The sequence below is a fragment of the Furipterus horrens genome, unplaced genomic scaffold (assembly GCF_987537825.1).
Source record: "Furipterus horrens unplaced genomic scaffold, mFurHor1.1.pri manual_scaffold_9, whole genome shotgun sequence".
Lineage (NCBI taxonomy): Eukaryota > Metazoa > Chordata > Mammalia > Chiroptera > Furipteridae > Furipterus > Furipterus horrens.
In genome coordinates this window covers 3,160,329-3,179,058 of record NW_028327179.1, presented here as the reverse complement: position 1 = coordinate 3,179,058, position 18,730 = coordinate 3,160,329, and positions in this window count along the sequence as shown.

Here is an 18,730-nt window from a genome sequence, read left to right as displayed (position 1 = left end):
TGCTGGTATGTCTGAGAGCCAGTACATTTGTGCTATGAAATAACGCCTCTCAGACTCCAAGTGCAGACGTCATCTGAGGGGGTTTCTGTAACACGCGGGTCCTCGCCCCCGAGGTTCTGCTTCAGCAGGTGTGGGTGGGCCTGAGAACTCGCGTTTCTGCTCTCTGCCGATGGCGGGTGGTACGTGGGCCACACTTCAGCGCATTCTTAAAGTTCTTGATGGTTTTCTGTTGTCTGAACGCTTGCAGCAAAACACCCGTGTCCGTCTTGTGGCGGCTCTGCCATGCTCATGAGCCCCGCACCCTCACGAGCAGGTGCTTGGCCGCCGAAAACTTAGTTTAACAACCAAACAACACGTTGGGAGGGAGACAGTCACGGCACAGACAGGCAGACCCGCTGGCAGAGGCAGGGGGCAGCCTGGCCCCCGCCTGGCCCTCCCGGTGCGTGTCTCCTGGCTGTCAGGTCCTGCTAGGGGGGAAGGGTGTCTTAAGTCACCCGCATGCAGGCTGAGTTGGAAGGGAGCACCTTGTGCCAGCTCACGCTTCAGATGAGCCTGGTCTGCCTTTTGTTCCACTCACACTGGTCGTCATTTTTCAGGTGGGTCCCATTCCCCGGGATGGTGTGTCATTTTCCAAGGCTGCGTCTGCTGGTAACATCTCCCAGACGCTGTGGTGGTCGGGGAAGTGTGCATCTCCCTCATGACTTCTGGCAGTAAAGAAGATAAAACTAATTGATTATAGCGCCGTTTTGTGGACAGACTCCTGGAATGTGTTGATTTTGCGATTTAGTTAAAGCTCATTAAAAGACCATCATGCCCTGGGTGGTGTGGCTCCTCGGACAGAGTGCTGCCCTGTGAACCAAAGCGTCACCTGTTCGATTCCCAGTCAGGGCACGTGCCTGGGTTGTGGGCCAGGTCCCCAGGTTGGGGGTGTGTTGTGAGAGGCAACTGCACATTGATGTTTCTCTCCCTCTCTCCCTTCCTCTCTAAAAATAAGTAAGACCTCTAAAAGAAAAAAAAAGATAAGTCAGTACCTATAATTTAATAAAAACATATTTGCATCCTCTACCAAACGCTTGTTGGCCTAAATGAATAGTATCACAGTTAAAGTTTTAGTTAAAGCTACTGCATATTTCTTTGTTCTGTTCTAAGAGCTATTGTGTTAAGAATCAGGTCTGATACCAATGATAACAGGTGGAAGAACCAAGCGGGCCATCTTCCTCCCCCAGGAACTGAAGTTTTAAAGTAAAACAGCTGGGCCTGCCATTAAAAATAGATTTTCCTTTAATTCTTTTTCCTGGCTCACTATGCTGGAATAAATTTTCTAGTTTCCAATTTATTTCTTTCTAAAAGCCTCCTTTGGATGATGGCAAATAGATTTTAGACAATTTTTGGTTGACAGGATCGAGGCTATTGGAAGATGATTTATCCAGACAGTTGTCTGGGTGGACGTCCTGTTTATCCCCTCCCCTTCCTCAGACTGTGCAGCCTTGAGTTGGGGACAGGGGTTTCTGCACCCCATTCGTATAAAAACATTTGCATCTGAGGCCTGCAAGTCACGGATTCATGGCTTCCAGGCAGCTGTTCTTCTATGAGAGAGCAGGCAGTCAAATTTTTAAGTTCGGGTAGCCTTTGACTTGTATTTCTGTAACCTAGAATCTAGAGTGCGTAATTATAGACTCAGTTGAGAGGAATGGGTCCCAAGTCCCTTAGACGTATCAATAGATTTTTATAAAATTGCCTTTATTTGAAAGGTGTCTTTCAGGAAATCTTCCAGAAAAAAATGTAATATTAGTGATTTTTATCAAAAGTATAAAGCGAGCTGAAATAGTTTTCTCAAGTGAAAGGAAATTGGTTTCCTTTATGACACAGTGTTCTAAATAACAGGGTGTGTGCCCGCCAATGCGACCACGTAGATCGGATTCTGTGGCTTCCTCCTGCACCTGTTTGGAAGCTCTTTCTGTTCTCAGTCGTCCTGTGATTCAGCGATTCATTCACCACTTTGCATAATCCATTCATCTGCTCCAAGGTTTTGTCCTTGGGTTTCAATAAGCATTGTTGCGCCAGGTGTCCCAGAGCTCTTCAACTATTCACCCACCTAGTAAGCGTCTATTAAACGCTAAAAATAGATTCTTTTCATTTTTTTGAATAGTGGCATTGCAAAAAAAAAAAAAAATGCGCACAATTGCACATAATGTGAGCCTGCCCTTATTTTCGATCCATGACCTATAAATAAAGTTATGCAAGTTTCGGGAAACACTTCCAAATCACATAAATCTCTTGAATTATTTAAACATTATTATTAAAACAATATTTTAAATTGACTTAGCAAGGTGCCAAGGAGCACAGTGTAAATTAGAAGCGTTACATTAGAAAATTAGAATTTGCTTGGCTCTAGGCGACCCGATGTCTTGGTTTCCCTGGAGCTGAGGGTTTCGCTAGGATCTTAGGTTTTCAGCGCTGAACTCGGGATGGTTAGTTTCCCACTCGCTGCTCTGTGGCCTCTTTGTCCACTAGCCGGGTCCTGTCTGGAGCAGACTTGTTCCCAGGTCAGTGCTGACCAAAGCAGGGACTAAATCAGGGGGCTCAGCCCACCCCGCGGCGGGACCCAGCTCCATCCTGCCGCCTGGACACCTGTTCTTTGTTCACGTGCTGTGACTGGCACTCCGTGTCCGAGTAGCAGGTCCTAGCGGCTCACTGTTTCCCTGCCCTGCCCACCTAATAATCGTATCGTATTCGATTCTAGCCTCGTTGGCTGTAGCTTAATTTTGGTTTCCCTCCTTGACAGTCCAGTTCCCAGTGGCGGTAGAATAAGTTTGTTCACCTCCCCTCGCCTGTGAAGGCCCTAAAGTCCTGCATAATTGCCGCTAATCATCCTGCCAACCTGCTCCCTGGGCCCTCCTCTGCCGGCTGTGGCTGGGGTCTTGCTCTGGCTGCCCCGGGCCCAGCAGTGAGGTGATTGGGGTGCCCCTGTGTCTCCCCAAGTAGTCTGGACTCCCGGAGTTGCGTCTTTGACAGTTTGCCTAATGCATCTGTTCCTTTATCTCAGTGGTTCTCAGACCGGTCCTGTACAGGAGAATCGCCCAGGGGGCTTCTAACGCCCAGTGCTCTGGGCTCTGTCCCCAGAGATTCTGATTCACTGGGTCAAGGAAGGACCCTCGAAGCTGCTCTCCGATGAGGTCACAGGGAAGACTCCTGGTTCAGGGCCGCACTTTGAGAAGCAGCGTTTCGAATCAAACATTGCCCGGAGGGACCAGACCTTTATCAAGCGCCGTCCTGACTTATCGGCCGCCACTCACTTCAGATGGCGAGATGCCTGTACTCCCGATGGCACACGCAGGGCACAGCTGGCAGAGAGGGACGGTGTCCTCTGATGGCCTCCTCCCCCCCACAGATGGCTGCAAATGGTGACTTTCAGTTTGCTCTCTGAAGAGGGGTACACGCTTACCAGATTAAGTCGGCCGCTGGAACAATTAAATTCACGCAGCATTTCAGCCTGTGTCTTCAATATGTTTTCACCGACTCTTAACAAGGTGAAGTGGGATGGAATGTAGAAATCTGCCCCGAGTAGCTGCTGGCTCGGAGACACAGCCTTCACTGCCTCAGTGGGCTGAGCTGGAATTTAATAAACGGGATATAAATGAGTCCCCCGCAGTGCCTCTGTTCCCTTCTCAATTTGAGTTGTCAGAGTGTGCGGAAGACAGACAGTGCCGTAAAGCGAACATTGTGGAAGGAGGCATGAATTACCAAAAAATCTCGTATCGTTTTATTGGTTATAGTATTGGCTATGGGGAATTGTAGCAGCATCTCGTGACAGGAAATAGCTCGGAAGCTTGCTGAGCGAGGGCTCCTTTTATTTCCTGCTGAGGGTAGGAGGTAAATAGGGGCTTGGATAACTTGGGGCTTTTCTTCCATGGTTCTTCTTACAGTGGGAAACAGAACAGCTAAGAAAGAGGTGATTTAGTCCCTGATTCCTATTTCTGGTGCAAAAGAAACAAAAGTCCCTAAGTAGCTCTTAGGCCAAAGAGGAAGTGAAAAATAGAATCACAGCTGATTGAGCAAATAAAATTAATGAAATGGCTAATAAAAACTTACGAGACGTGGCCAAATTCTGAAGCCTAAAATGTTTTTTCTTTGGGTTTTTTGAAGACTTTGTTCTTAAAGCCATTTTAGGTTCACAGAAAAATAGAGAAGGTACAGACATTTCCCCTACACCCTCCCTGCCCGCTCCCCCATTATCAGCACCACTCAGCAGAGCGGAGCATTTGTCACAACTGATGATGGGCCTCTGTTGACACATGATTATCACCCAAAGGTTATAGTTTACATTGGGGATCACGCGTGGTGTTGTGCTGGCGTGGGTTTTGACACGTGTAGTGACACGGGCCCACCATGACAGCACTGTACAGAGTACTTCCGCTGCCCTGAACGTCCCCTGCGCGCCGCCTGTTCGCCCCCCGCCCCCCACGCCCCGGCCACCGCGGCCTCTTCCCTGTCTTGCAGAATGTCATGTGGTTAGAGTCACACAGCATGTAGCCTTCTCAGGTTCGTTTCTCGTCCTTGGTAGTAGGTATTTAAGGCTCCTCCATGGCTCTGTGTGCCTCAGTAGCTCAGTTTTTCTTAGCACTGAGTGATATTCCACCGTCTGCACGGACCACACTTCGTTTACTCCTTTACCTGCTGAAGGACATCTTGGATGATTCCAAGTTCTGGCAACTCTGAGGGAAGCTGCTCGAAACGCCTGTGTGTGGGATTCTGTGCGGACGTACGTTTTCAGCGCCTTTGGGTACATCTTTGGGTAAATACCAAGGGGTGCCATTGGATCACATGGTGACATGGTGCTTAGTTTTATAAGAAACCGCCAAGCTCTCTTTCAAGGTGGCAGCACCGCTTTGCCTTCCCCTCGGCACCAGGCGGGTGCCCGCTGCCCCACATCAGCACCCAAGGCCGGGCTCCGAGCTTCCGGCGTCCTGACGGGTGTGCGGTGGCACCTGGCTGTCCGGCTTTGCAGGTCCCCGATGCACCTGCCCACATGCTTGTTTGCCGCCTGTACGTCTTTGGGGTGGTGTCTGTTAGACACGGTCCCAGTTTCAATCAGATTATCTGTTTTTTTAATTGTTGAATTTTAAGAGGTCTTGCCAATTTTGGATAACAGTCCTTTATCAGATGTAGCTTCGCAAATATTTTCTCTCGGTCTATGGCTTTTAAAAATTCTCTTGACAGTGTCTTTTGCAGAGCCAAATTTTTAAATTTTAATGAATCTTTGTTTATCCATTATTTCTTTCATAGATGACGCCTTTGGTGTTGTATCTAAAAAGTTATCACCAATCTCAGCTGGATTCTCCGCTCTGCAGTCTTCGGGGGGCGGCACCGTTTTGCATTTTACATATGGGTCTGTGCTCTGTTTTGAGTTAACTTTTTGGAAGCTGTGAAGTCTGTGTTTAGATTTTTTATTTTCTAGTTCTAGTCCCATTTGTTGGGAAGACCTTCTTGGCTTCTTCGCTTTGCCTTTGCTCCGCTGTCAGTAGCCATTGGTTACATTCATGAGGGTCTGTTTATGGGCTCTATTCTGTTCCCTTGATCCCCGAGTCTGTTCTCCTGCCAACACGGGACAGTCCTGATCGTTGTGACTCATAGCAAGTCCTGGAGTCAGGCAGTGCCAGTCCTCTGGCTTTGTTCTTCTTCAGCAGCGTGACAGCCGCAGGCTGACTCGCTGAGGTTTTGACTGGGGTCGCACTGAACCGACCGATCAAGGTGAGAAGAGCTGGCATCGCAAAGGGAATAGTGCTCTGTTATTCGGGCCTTTGATTGCATTGGTCAGAGGCTTGTCAGCAGCCGCCTGCTGCCTCTAGCTCTGCAGGTGTCGCAGGTGGGATTCCGAAGCCGCCCCGTGGGTCCGCCGCGTTCCCCAGCCCACGCAGTCGGGCCCCCGGCAGCCCCCCAGACCTGAGATGGGAGCGGGCACCGCCTCCCTCCACCATTGCCCTGCGTAAGGACAGAGGACACAGCGCGGCTCCCGCCCTGGTGCTCACAGGGTAGCAGAAAGCTGCTGGGAACCGTTTCCTGGGAGAATGGAGACACCTCAGAGGGTCGCCTGCCTCCGAACTTCCTTTGTACCTCGGGGCCTTGAGTCTTTCTGGTGGTCCTGCGTGTGGCCGCGGAGGTCACAGAGGGAGGGCTGAGCCACCCTCTGACCCACAGCTGCCTGGGCGCCCGGGAGCCGCTGGCCCAGACCGTCGCCGGTCTCCCTCCCCGTCTGTGCCTCCTCTGCCCCTGGTGTCAGAAGAGCACAGGACTTGCTCCCCCCAACCCGCCGGGCCCGGGGCAGGCCCTGAAACCACGGGGCTGCAGTTAGAACTGCCCCTCTGCAGCCGAGGGCCCACTGCTCGTGCTGCTTGTCGTCTGGACCCTCGGGCTCACGGTGACCCTGTGGGTTAAGGGCGTGGGGAGCTGACACCTGGCTCTTTGGCTTCTGCTGCAGGGCACCAACCATGGGAACACGCTGAGGCTTGTTGTCTCCTACAGACTGAGTGTAAGGGGCGTGGCAGGCCACCCACCAGGCACGGGAGAGACCCCGGCGGCTCAGTTCATCCCCTGTGACCGCGTGAAGTCGCGTGTGTGTCGGCAGCAGAAACAGTCTCTCCTGAAGCAGCGAGAAGCGCTGGTAACCGCGTGGGACTGCTTCCTCAGCCCCTCTGGGCCTCCGCTCGCTCTTCTGCCCAAGGGGGCGGGAACACCTGCTTTTCACAGTGGCTGTGACAGGGCCAGGGGACACTGACTCGTCTGGGCTTGGAATAAACCCATGAAGTCAAAGTCCTGTGTGTGGGCGCAGGGCCTCAAACGGTGTGAGATGGTCTTATGCCAAAAGGGTTCCCTAAAAGGCTGTAAGGGGTAAGTGAGCCATGCGAGTCGTACGAGCATCGCAGCGTTGGGTGTTTATATCATTTTTACACTATAATTGTTTGCTATTCAGTAAGTGAAAGATACTCACCTACAGCTCTCATTTGCATTTTTATTATTTAGGATTCTTTTTCTCATGATTTGTTTCCTATTTTAAATCTCTATACAGCTTTTTTTTGTGTGTGTGAAATATTTTAATCCTTTTCCAGAGAGCTAATAGGATGTTAATATAAAGAACCATTATTTCCCAATTGTCACTTAAAAAATATATTTTTCTAGTTTGTTTGCATTTTCATTTGTTTTTTGTTTCCTTCCGCAGGTTGTAAATATTTTATATTCAAATATGTTTGTTAATCCCGCTGTGCTTTCTTCTATGGCTTCCAAGCTGAGATAGTCCTCCTGGTGCAAACCTCGTAAATATTCCAGTGTATTCCTTACAGGCTTTGTTTTAGGATTTCTAAAGTTTTGTTTTCTGTTTGATCTGGAAATGATTTTGTTTGAATTTGCCTTGAATGTTTTTGCGCAACTGTTAGACACTAAAAGATGCTGGCTTGCTAAATGGGATTGTCCCGGACGCCGGTGCCGAAGGCTGCTGCTCCAGCCCCGCGCTTCGCAGGCGGGGAAACTAGGCATGACCGCTCGCCGCGCCCTGGGTGGCTGCCGCTGAGATCGAACGCTCCCCTTTCCTTTGCTCCCCACATTTATGTGACCCATGTTTTTGTCAAATAACCAATTAAAAAAATTAAGAACCTCGCTGGTGATCCCAGTTCTAAAAACGATGTGCGAAAAAAATGCAGAAAAGGAAAAATGAGAAACACTCAACTCCAAAACGTAACCCTTTGTTAGTTCTTGTTATATTCCATTTCTGCTTCTCTCGTCCGTGATTTTTAGTTTATGAAGTTCCATCATCTGTGAAATCGGGATAAGACGTGTACTTCCTCAGACAGTTGTTTTCTCCAAAACTGAATGTGTGAAATGATGCCCTTTCCTGGCTCTTCTCTCTCTATCCCCACACCAATGGCCATATTACTTATGTGTTGGTTGATTTTGGGGAGAAAAGCAAGAATATACGCTCCACGAGGGAGGCGTTTTGTTCATCGCTTTATCCACATCACCTAGAATATTGTAGGCGCCCCCCGAATGCCTGTTGGGGGAACGAGCTCATCGCACAGTTGTTTACTGAGCGCCTGCGGAGAAAGGATGGGTCGCTCTACAGGGATTAGGTTGTTGGGGGGTGTCTTTTCTTTGTGGTGTCCTCAGTTTTCCTGACCTGGGGATGCTTAGTATCTTCAGAGAAGAAGCCTTAGTGTTGTGACTGGTGTGGGGAGGAGAGGGGGAAAACTCGGGTCGACTGAGGTTTCTCTCTCCTTTTAAAAAAATATTATAAAACACTTCATGACTTTGTGTGTCACCCTTGTGCAGAGGGCAGGCTCGTCTCTGTCCCATCCCAGTGGGAGTCCGCTCGCCGCAGACGTGAGCACTGGCTGAGGTTTATCTGTGAACCTGCAGTAATTCCTTTTATTTTCATGGCTTTTGGAGCATTTGGGGTAATTAGCCTCTAACCCTGACCTTTCTGCCTGGGGAGGGGGCCGAACTGAAGCCAGAATTGCTCTGCATCCAGACTTCGGTGGGCGCCCCTTTCTCAGTCCCCTAGGTCAGCACCCCTTCCTGTCCCGGGTGTCCCCAGGTGCCACAGCCCTCGGGGTGTCTGAGGGAGCAGGGGGGCTGCGTTTTTCCCCATGGTCGGTCCCCAGGCAGGCACTGCGCCGGGGCCACCGATCACCTCGGCTGCTGCGCGTCTCCATCCATTTTTGGTTTTCAGAGCATTCGTTGAAACCTCACCTATGATTGTTCTCTTCTCTTGTAATTGTCCTCCCTGTGAAAAATCTTTTATTGTCATGTTAGCAGACTTTTGGGAGACAGAAATGAGAGACATGTGACTCGCCACTTCCACCATAACTCTCCGGAGCCTCTTTTATTATAAAGACCCAGGGCTGGTATGAGGAGGAGTAAAACCTTTCACGGCCCAATGTTATTTCACTTTATGTTCACCTTGTTACTAGTTGGGATATTTGTGTAACTTCCCAGTCCTCCACGCAAGGAGAAGAACAAAGCAGAATAAACGCATGAACGAACCCGCAGAAGGACGACGAGAAGGAACGTGATGGAGAGAGGGGAAGCCTGTCGTTGGCGTCGCTAGGACCGAGCTCCCCGGCCACCCTCAGCCCTGGCTCCTTAACAGAAACCGCAGGAACAAGTCAGACACAGCGGCACCCGAGCTGGACGGGGAGCCTTCTCCTGCATTATCCTCCTGTGTTCTTAGAACAGCAGGTGATGGGCATCCTGACTCTCTTTTTACAAAACCTGGGCAATTTATTGAAATAGACACCTAGCGGTTTGTCTCTTCTCTGGGATTGCTCCCAAAGGATTTAATTCCAAAAAGCAGTCTGCAAAAATGATGACTGCTCCCCCAAAAACAGTTCTGTGGAAAGAATAAATACTCTCAAAGCGCATAACTGAGAAAAAAAGAAAAAAAAAGAAACCAATCAGCCTAACAAGAAACACAAACCACAAGCCCTGAAGCTACCTCAACCATTCTGTGAGCTAATTATGAAAAGATTGCTTCGAATCGTATTTCTTAATATGCGCTGCATAGATTAGGAGGGAGAGTAATTCAGAGTATAACTGGCAATGCTTCAAACTTCTCTCCAAATCCCAGAAAAATAAGTTCTAAAAAAATAAGCAAGCTAAGTCACCAATAATTCAAGTACACAGAGAAAATTACTATTAGCATTTTTTAAATTTGTTTTTCTCTTTTGCTCTTGATTTTTCATACTATACTTCACCTTAGACCTCCGTCAAGGTATGAACACAAACACAAGCAGGCAGCACACACGTACACACACACGCACACACAAACCTTCATAGATTTTGCTCTCAGTATTACCCGATGTGATCTAGAGAGCCATGCAGTCCCTATCAAAACCCCAATGATGCTTTTTGCACAAATAGAAAAAACGACCCTCAAATTCATTTGGAATCTCAAGGGGCCCTGAATAGCAAAAAAGGACCAAAACTGAAGGACTTTGATACTTACTGGTTTTCAAACTTACTACAAATCTACGGTAATCAGAACAATGAAATACTGGCATGAAGAGATGGTATAGATACCAATGCACTAGAATAGGAAGTTCAGAGAGAAACCCTCTGGATTAAAGTAATAAAGAGAGAAAGTAGGCTGGCTGCTGGGGAAGGAATAAGGAGCTATTGTTCACTGGTTATAGAATTTCAGTTTTATAGATAAAGAGTTTCAGAGATGATTGTGTAACATTATTAACATATTTACTTAAAAACAGCTAGGATGACAGATTTAATGTTATTTGTATTTTACCACAACAGAAAATTGGGGAAGTAAATAATTATGTCCTCTGAGAACCTACGACACACGGCCACCTTCTCAAAGACAGAGATGGTTATGAAAACATTAGGAATGGAGCTTATCTCTTACCTCCATGGGGAGGGGAGCGCTTTTATGGCTTTTCTTCAGATGCCCACGAAACTGCAATGGCCTCTGATTTCAGGAGCTATGGGAACACGTGGAGAAGATGGAGGTTAAGTCACAGAGCTACCTGAGCAGGAGATGTGACAGTGGGCATGGCCGCCACGTTAGGCGGTGGAGCCAGGGTTGGTTATCAGAATGGTCCAGCCTACACAGGCCCTTGGGGCTCTCCTTGCGGTTTCTCTCTTGGTTAATAATTACTGCATTGGGAGGGTCCGATGGCAGTTTTGCTAATTATTATATCATTAGCATGTTAAGAGTATCCTGTAACCCAGGCAACCATGAGTGGTACTGAGGCAGTTTAATTTTAGCTGGGATGTTTTCTCCACTGAGGAATATTCTCGGCTCATCCCTTCCTTAGGATCAAAAGACTAGAAGTAAACAAGCTCTTTCTTCTTGCCTTGCCTATTTCTTCTTACAGTTTGCTATAACCAATCATGGCTCCCTAAATTTTCTGATCTTATAGATTCTGTTTCTATAAAAATAATATACAGAATGGAATGCTTCCAAACACATAATTATACTACATCCTCCAATTTTGTTTTTTATAGTCTAATTTTACTCTTTAATCCATTTTGAAATAAATTTGGAGTGAGCTTATTTTTCCTAATTACTTAATCAATAATCCAATTACCATTTATTAAATAATTCCTAATTTCCCCATCAATCTAAACTACAAACTCTATCATATTCTAAGTGATCATGTCCATAGATAGCTTTCTGTGCTTTCTTTCCAGTTTCATTGATGCGTCTGCCCGTTTTGATAATGATATACTGTGGAATGTATCGTAAATGGACATTATGATGTCTGCAATAAAAGTCCTTAATCTGCTTCTGTCTGCATTGCGTGTGCGTGTGTGAGAGGAGGGTGAAATTTTATCTACACTGCATGGCCTTCAAGATGACCCTTAGCTTCTATTTTTTGAGTTTGGCATTTTGTATAGAGCTACTTGAAATTTAAAAATAAATTTTGACCAGAATGGATTTCTTTACAATTTTGGATCTCCCTTCACTTCCCCATCTCTGCCCCAGTAGGAACATAGTACACCTCTCAATTTTACGGTTTGAAGAAGAATTCTGAAATCATTTTTGTTGTTTTTCTTTTTTTTTTAACCTAAAACCCGAATCTTCGTTCTTACACCTCCGCCTACATACTGCATATTTTGTTTCAACACGTCACCCCAATATCTAACAACGGCTGAGCACTCACTGCGCACGCACCAGGCCGTGTCCCTAACCCTGACTACACGACGACATTTATTCTTCCGAAGTCCCTTGTGACGTAAATATTATCGTTATTCCTGTTTTTGAAGATAAAGAACTTGAAGCCAAACTAGATTTTAGTAATTTGATGAAATGCACACAATGTCTGCTCTTATCTACGACACCAGGGAAATATCACTTTTTAGAGAGAGGGTCTGTTTAAAATGGTTTACAACCCCAGATTGTTGGCCTGAGTTCCCAAATGTTGAATTGGAAAGTCTTGGGCGGATCTCAGAAATCTGCACGCCTCCCCCTCTGTTCTGTGGGTGATGGGTGGTCTGCACCTTGAGAAATAGTGCGCTGAGCCGTGGAGAATGGGAGTGGCATCTCTTTCCATCCTGTGTTCTTATTGGCTGTTTATTCTGGACTATGCATAGGGAACCAATTGGTGTCTGCCTATTCTCTCTCTTGCCATCATCTGAACCGTTATATTACATATGGAAGTTCACCCATCACCTTTTGGGACAGCAAGACAGGTGAGCATCGCTCCTGCTGCAAAACTACCAACTAAGTGAACACATCACCTGAAAATATTGTAAAGCCCCTCTCCTTGATGACGGTGATATTTACATCAAGGGGCAACGTCTCTAGCCTAAGACTTCTGGAACAACCTTCTCTAACGGTGTCGGTTACAGGCAGAGAGACTATATGCATTTATATGGTCAAGCTCATCCTCTTTTGTTGATGCATCTGAATGCTTATTATAGATAAAGGGTAATGAACATGTGTATTCTGATAGGCTATAGATATTTTCCTAAACAGTCATCAAGCTATGATCACTTTTCTGAATATAATAAACTCTTTCTAAATATTTTTATAATCCTAGAGTATTATAAATATTTTTAAAAACAGATTTTGAATTTACTTGACTGTCTATAAGGTAATTTGACAAAAACAATTGTGAAATATTCAAATGTAAGTTAAGAGGAAAAAAAGAGGGGGGGATATAACCTGAATAATTTGTTTTCAAATGTCACCTAAGGTCTAGCTCCTGAGGTCAACTCCCTTAGTGTCTCCCTAAAATCCATAAACTCACCACATCAAAAATTAAGAGCCACAGAAAGCTTGCTGTCAGGACTGGGAGAGATTCTGAGCCACAGAACATCTATCGGGCTGACTTCTCTCGTTCTGTATAAAACCTGGGGTAACACGGAGTTCCCCGGAGTAAAGGTGGGTACAAAGATGGGGTTGGAGTGGGCTTTTGAGAGAACGGGAGAGGTCAGGAGTGACCGTGTATCATGGCGTTAACTCTCTAGGGGAGATTTGCCGCGGTCTGGGGCGGTAAAGAAATAACTGCCTCTCCTTCACTTTGCATATAATTTGATTTTTTTGAATTCTCTGGTACAGATTGCTAAAGAATCCATGTATTTCTTACTGACTTTAGGGTGGAGGGAGGGAGAGAGGGGGAGAAATGGCAATGTGAGAGAGAAATATCGACCGGCTGCCACTCACGTGCGCCCCAACTGGGGATCAAACCACAGCCCAGGCTTGTGCCCTGACTGGGTATTGAACCTACGATTCTTTGGTTTATGGGACGGCGCTCCAAGACACACTGGCCAGGGCTGCATCCGTGTATTTCAAAGAGCATTCAAGTTCCCCAAATTATGCTCGAAGTATAAATCTCACAAGGACAGATTTGGGGAAAGAAGCAGATTTCCTTGTTGCTCCAACTCTAACCTGTTCAGCAAAGCTAGTGTAACTAAGCAAAAGCAGACAGGAGAAAAGAAGAAAGCCCATGATGGGGCTTCACACCCGCTTCCGGGCCCCTCCCACAGCGGAGGGGCAGCGCTGAGGGCTGCCTCCCTGTTTGCTTCTTCCCAGCTTCTCTTTCGGAGCAAGATGTTGGCTTTCCAGTTTCCTTTGCTCTGGAACATATTTTATCATCGCCAGCTGACTTACCAGGACCCCCCCCCCCAAAAAAAGGGGTGGGGTGGGGGGAAGGGAGGATGCCCTCCAAGTGTGCCTGAATTTGGTTATTCTACCGAGCACTGCTAGCCTGATTCACAGCAAAGACAATAAATACAAGGTCCAGACGAGAGGAAGAGACAGGGCTCACAGGGCCGAGAGCTGTGTGCCTCTTGAAAGAACCAGCAACATTTCTCCTCATTATGACAATTGCCAGCTCCGAGTGGAACATTGGTAAAATGAAATAAAAAATGTAGTTTTAAAGTCGCTACCTAGAGAAAGTAATTTTTAAAATGACAGTCCTTAAAAATAAATTGGATCATTCTGCCGGGAGAGTTTTGCATCCTGATATTTAAAAAATAACATATAGTTCTTAGAGGCGCAGATCCGTCCAATCTAAGCGGTTGCTGAGAATACGGGATGAACTATCCACGCGAGTCAAGTTCACCAGCAAGGCTGATGGACACCACTTCCAGGCAGTCGGTAAGGACTAAACAGGGGGCAGCTGTTCTCATCGTTGCCCAGCGGCAAACGTCCTACCCAGCAGCCTGGCTCTGACCTTTTCAGTGGAGGGAAGCCTTGACCAGCTCCGGTGGACGGTGGAAATTCTCACGTCACTCGGTTCCCCTCCTGCGGGCAGCACTTGACCGACAGGGACCCCACCTCCCCAGTACGTCGTTTCTCAGCCCTCCCAGAGCGCTTCTTCCCGGGTGTGCAGGCGCGGAGGGCGCACCTTCGAAAGCACCCCGCCCTCGAAGGGGCCCTGAGCTGGGTTTAATGCTCTGCTGGCGCCGTCTTGAAATTCTTGAACGTATTTTGTCTGAACTTGTGTTTTGTAAGTGATCTGCAGTGGGACAGTGGAGCACGCTGGGGACAGGGGGAGCTACGCACGGTTCGTGTGCCAGGCGCTCCTTCCTGCCCTGACCCCACAGGGCGTCCGTTCCCCGGACCCACGGAGCTCGGCGCCCGCGGAGCTGCCAGTGAGCCCGGGCAGGGGCCCCGTCTGTGCCCGAGCGCGCAGGGCGCCGGAGAAGGAGCGCTCCTGTTTTCTGTCTGACCTAGAACTTGCGTTCTCAGAAACACGAACAGCCAGGGAAGCCCTTCTCCTTCCTGGTGCTCTCCAGGGTGCGCGGACCCCTTCTGCGGAAGAATAAGGGCAGAGAGGGAAATGGGAGAAGGGCGCGCCCGCTGGCCCCCTTCCGTCGGTCCTTCTGAATCCTCAGCAAGCCCCGGGAGCGAGTGCGAGTCCTGTTCCCACGTCCGGACGTGGAAGGAAAACGGTGCCCCTAAGAACGAAGTGCCCGTGCGCGCACAGGCCAGAGGGTACAGCTTCGTGCGTCTGGGCCACGGCGTGGCGTGCTGTGTTGCTTTTTGGGTCGTCGCTGCTTCCACGGACCGCTGACAAAGCGGTTTAAAGCCCGGGTTCTCATGGTCACGGTCCTGTTTGCGGCCACTTGGGCTCTCAGTCTCAGGCAGTACATGCGACACAGCGCTCAGGAAACTCTGCACTCCCGAAGGCAGATGGTGGGGGTCTAACCAACGAAAGCTTTGCCCCTCAGCCCTTGTCCCCTCGGTGGGTGGAGGTCTGGCTTCCACGCCCACCTGGACACCTGCCCGTGCATCTCAGAGTCGGATAACCGCACTCTTTGTCCATAGGGTCTGCAGAAGCAGACCTTCTCCTGCTGGAGGCTTGACTACATAATCCTTGTAACGAGTACTTCACTTAGCTTTCTATCTTCCCTGTTCGTAAGACAGAGCGCAGGACCTCCCTGGAGATGTACCTTATTATGTACCAGGGCACCAACAGCAATTCAGTCCATTAGGTGAAATGCCTTACTGGGCGGGCAGAGGAAAGGGAATTTCATCTCTAATGGCTGATACACAGACTGTACAGCAATATCCATGTTTCAAAAATATAGTTGAAAAGGTGCAATTATTTAATTTCTTTCATTATTCAAGCCACAGCTTAGTCTGTATAGCAGGTGCTTGGTGTATCTTTGATCAGACAGTGAATTCGAGATGCTGTTCTTTAACGGTTACAGGACCTTTTAAACAACTGTAAAAATGAACAGCCCGCCATCGATGCATGAGGGTGGGGGTGGGGGTGGGCTTTGCGTGTGTGTGTGCGTGTGCGCGCGCCACACATGCGTGTGTTCTCCAAGAACAGAGTTCTTTCTTGTTTGGTGAATTTCAGTTCTTATTTATAAAACTAGCTTTTAAAGAAAGTTCTTCTGCCACTGGAAATGATTAATCCACCCACCCCCACCTTTTCTATCCTCAGTGAATTTAATTAGCACGGTGTGTTCCTTCCTGTGGGAGATTAGAAATGAGAACAGTTCTGCCTCTCCTCATCAGCACACGCCTGAGAAATTAAGAGATGCCTGCTTTTAACGGTCGCTGCCTGTGCTGGCTTGTGTGAGGGCCTTCAACCAGCTTTCTTTTCATGCATTTGCATTCATCTACAGATTCGTTTTGAATCATTTTCTAGGGTTTTCAGAGACACCAGATCCTCAGCATCAGTAAAGCCATCATCAAATAAGTTAGAATAAATGCACTCTTCCTAATGCATTCATATCAGAATCTACAATGAACACTCATTTCTTAAGCCAAGATATATCTTTAAAACAATGCACAGCCAAATTTTAGATCAGGGCTTGCTGTGTAAGGCGCTGAAAAAATCAGACAAAAGAAGTCTTGCCTTGCCTTCTTCCTACACTGGGACATTTTCTTGTTATTATTCCGGAATCCTGGCCCCTGGGATGGCCAACAGCTCTTCCTGGATACTTGGTATAGTGACACCTGAAGACAGAAAACCTTTCTCACTTGGGCGTCAATTTGGAGGCTAGTTTAACATTGGTGGATGGGGCTGAGAGCAGACCACCGCAAAGCTAATCCTGCTGGAAGCGCGCAGCCCTAAGAGGCAGGGGCTGCGCGGTTGGGAGGTGACTATCGGGGTGTCCCTTACAGATGATGACTTCAGGGAAGGGGTAGAGTGGCACATCTTTCGAGACAGAGCACCGGTAAGACACCTTCCAAAGTCACAGCGCCACTCTGGACCCCTCGGACGGGTTCTTTACTTGGATACCCGCTGCTGACGGGACAGCTCTGCTGGGAGACCTCAGGGGTGGTTTTTCTCAGTGTACCCTAAGAGGGAGCCATGATCTTCCCACCCAAGGCCACGCTGATCAAACAGCACCCCCAGTCTCAGGGTGGCACCATCCTCACCCAGCTGTAAAGGCCAGAAACCTCGTTATTTCTCCCCATCTTTCATGCAGCCAATTCCTGATCTTTCAGGTCCCAGCTTCATCTTTTACGGCCGCTGTTGACTCCCAAGCTAGCACTGTCTTTCTGCTTTCTTAAATGGTCCTACACTGTCTGGCATGTCATTTATGAAACGAATTAATTCTGATTTCAGTGGGAGCTTCTCTGTGTACCTGTCCCTCCTGTATCACAATGTCCGTGCCACAAGAGCAGAGCTCGGTCCCTGGCACTTAGCAGGTACTCCGCAGGCACTCAGGGAAAGTTTGCACTGTGAGTAACAAACAGGCTGTAACCGTCAGTGATGTACGAGCATCAGAAGGTCCTGTGTCACTGCCCCTCCCCCACCCGCCTTGCAGCACACAGAGCCATCGACTGCTCAAGATTCTACCAGGTCTCTTGAGATCTAAATGACCTCTTGAGAGCATGAAATTGTCATTCCTTTCTTAAATTTATGTGACTTATTATATATCACCTGTAACACTAGAAGGAAACCCACCTGCAATTATTAGAAACCCTGTGGCCAAGGTTGCCAGAGCTCTCCAGTGTCTTCCTTTGCTCGTCTTTCTGAAAACAGGGTGACATGGCGACCTGTTGAGCTTGTGGTGAGTGGGGTGTTGGCCGCGGTCTGGCCCACGGATGTGACGTCAGCTGTCCTGTGCTGCGTATGAAGCTTTTGCTCCTCCAAGGGCACGCGTGGAGGCTGCAAGTCAGATACGGAGACCACAGATGGAAGAGGCCAGGTCCTTGAGCCACTGTTTGCAGGGAAGCCAGCCAGCTCTGACTGGAATGTGATCTGAAGAAGAAACATTTACTGTGTTGAGCCCCTGAGATTTGAGATTGGTACGGCAATTAAACTACCAGGACTAATACACAGAATCGGTACTTCGAAAGGCTGTAACACCAAAAATCTGATGTCTGATGTCAGCTTAGAGTCAGGTGGCAAGAGAAATGGTGGTCGACGTTCTACAGTGGGAATAGTTAGTAAAACTATCACCTGCGGGATCGGCGGTGGTAGATTGTGAGCCTCATGATTTGGCAACTGTAGCAAAAGCGTTTGGACAAAAATCAAAGCGTTAATGTGTTTGCTACCATCGACTGTGTTGGCTGCTATTAAAAGAAAGAGAAGAACTCAGGAGAAAACTGGCTGGTTTGCAAACCCAGAGTCCAGAAATTTGGGTCGGTGAAAGGGGTGGAGGGCAGGAAATTCCGCCTGCCTCTGGGACACAAACAGCAGGAAATGAGGTGTCGAAATCAGAGCTGTTGAGCTTCAAAGCCGCATTGTGACGCAGCTCCACGGCCCTGATCAGACTGAGAAGTTGTCTTCCCGCTCTTCCGTGGATGTAGCAGGCAGGAGAAATTAAAAAAACAAAAGCCATATCAAACTGTTTGGAAACAAATAGATCAGAAGCTCTCTAAGTTTTTGATGCAGGTATATTGACGAGAAACTACAAACCTGATCTAAGAGGTCTTTGACAGGGTCATGGGCAGAGGGAGGGACCCACAGCTATGCGGACCCAGGGAAGGAATACGCCCCAACACCCAGTTCACAGACGGAAGCACCACGAAAGGGAGCATTCCCAGGTGGGATGATCCAGGGGTCACAGAAACAGAGACCTTGGATCTCTCCCCCTCCCCCCGGGGCAAAGCACCAGAACCTGCCTACAGTTCCCGCAGACCCCCAGGGCCTGGGTGTCCTAGTGGCCCAGTGACCCATGTGTTCTTTCCGCAGGGGTGCTGTTTATTGTAGATGCCCTGTCTTCACATGTGCAGTGGGAGGAGGGCAGTCATGTGTCTCTCTGGTTTCTAGGTTGGGCTACCAGGAACAAGCTCGTGGGCTTGATGGGG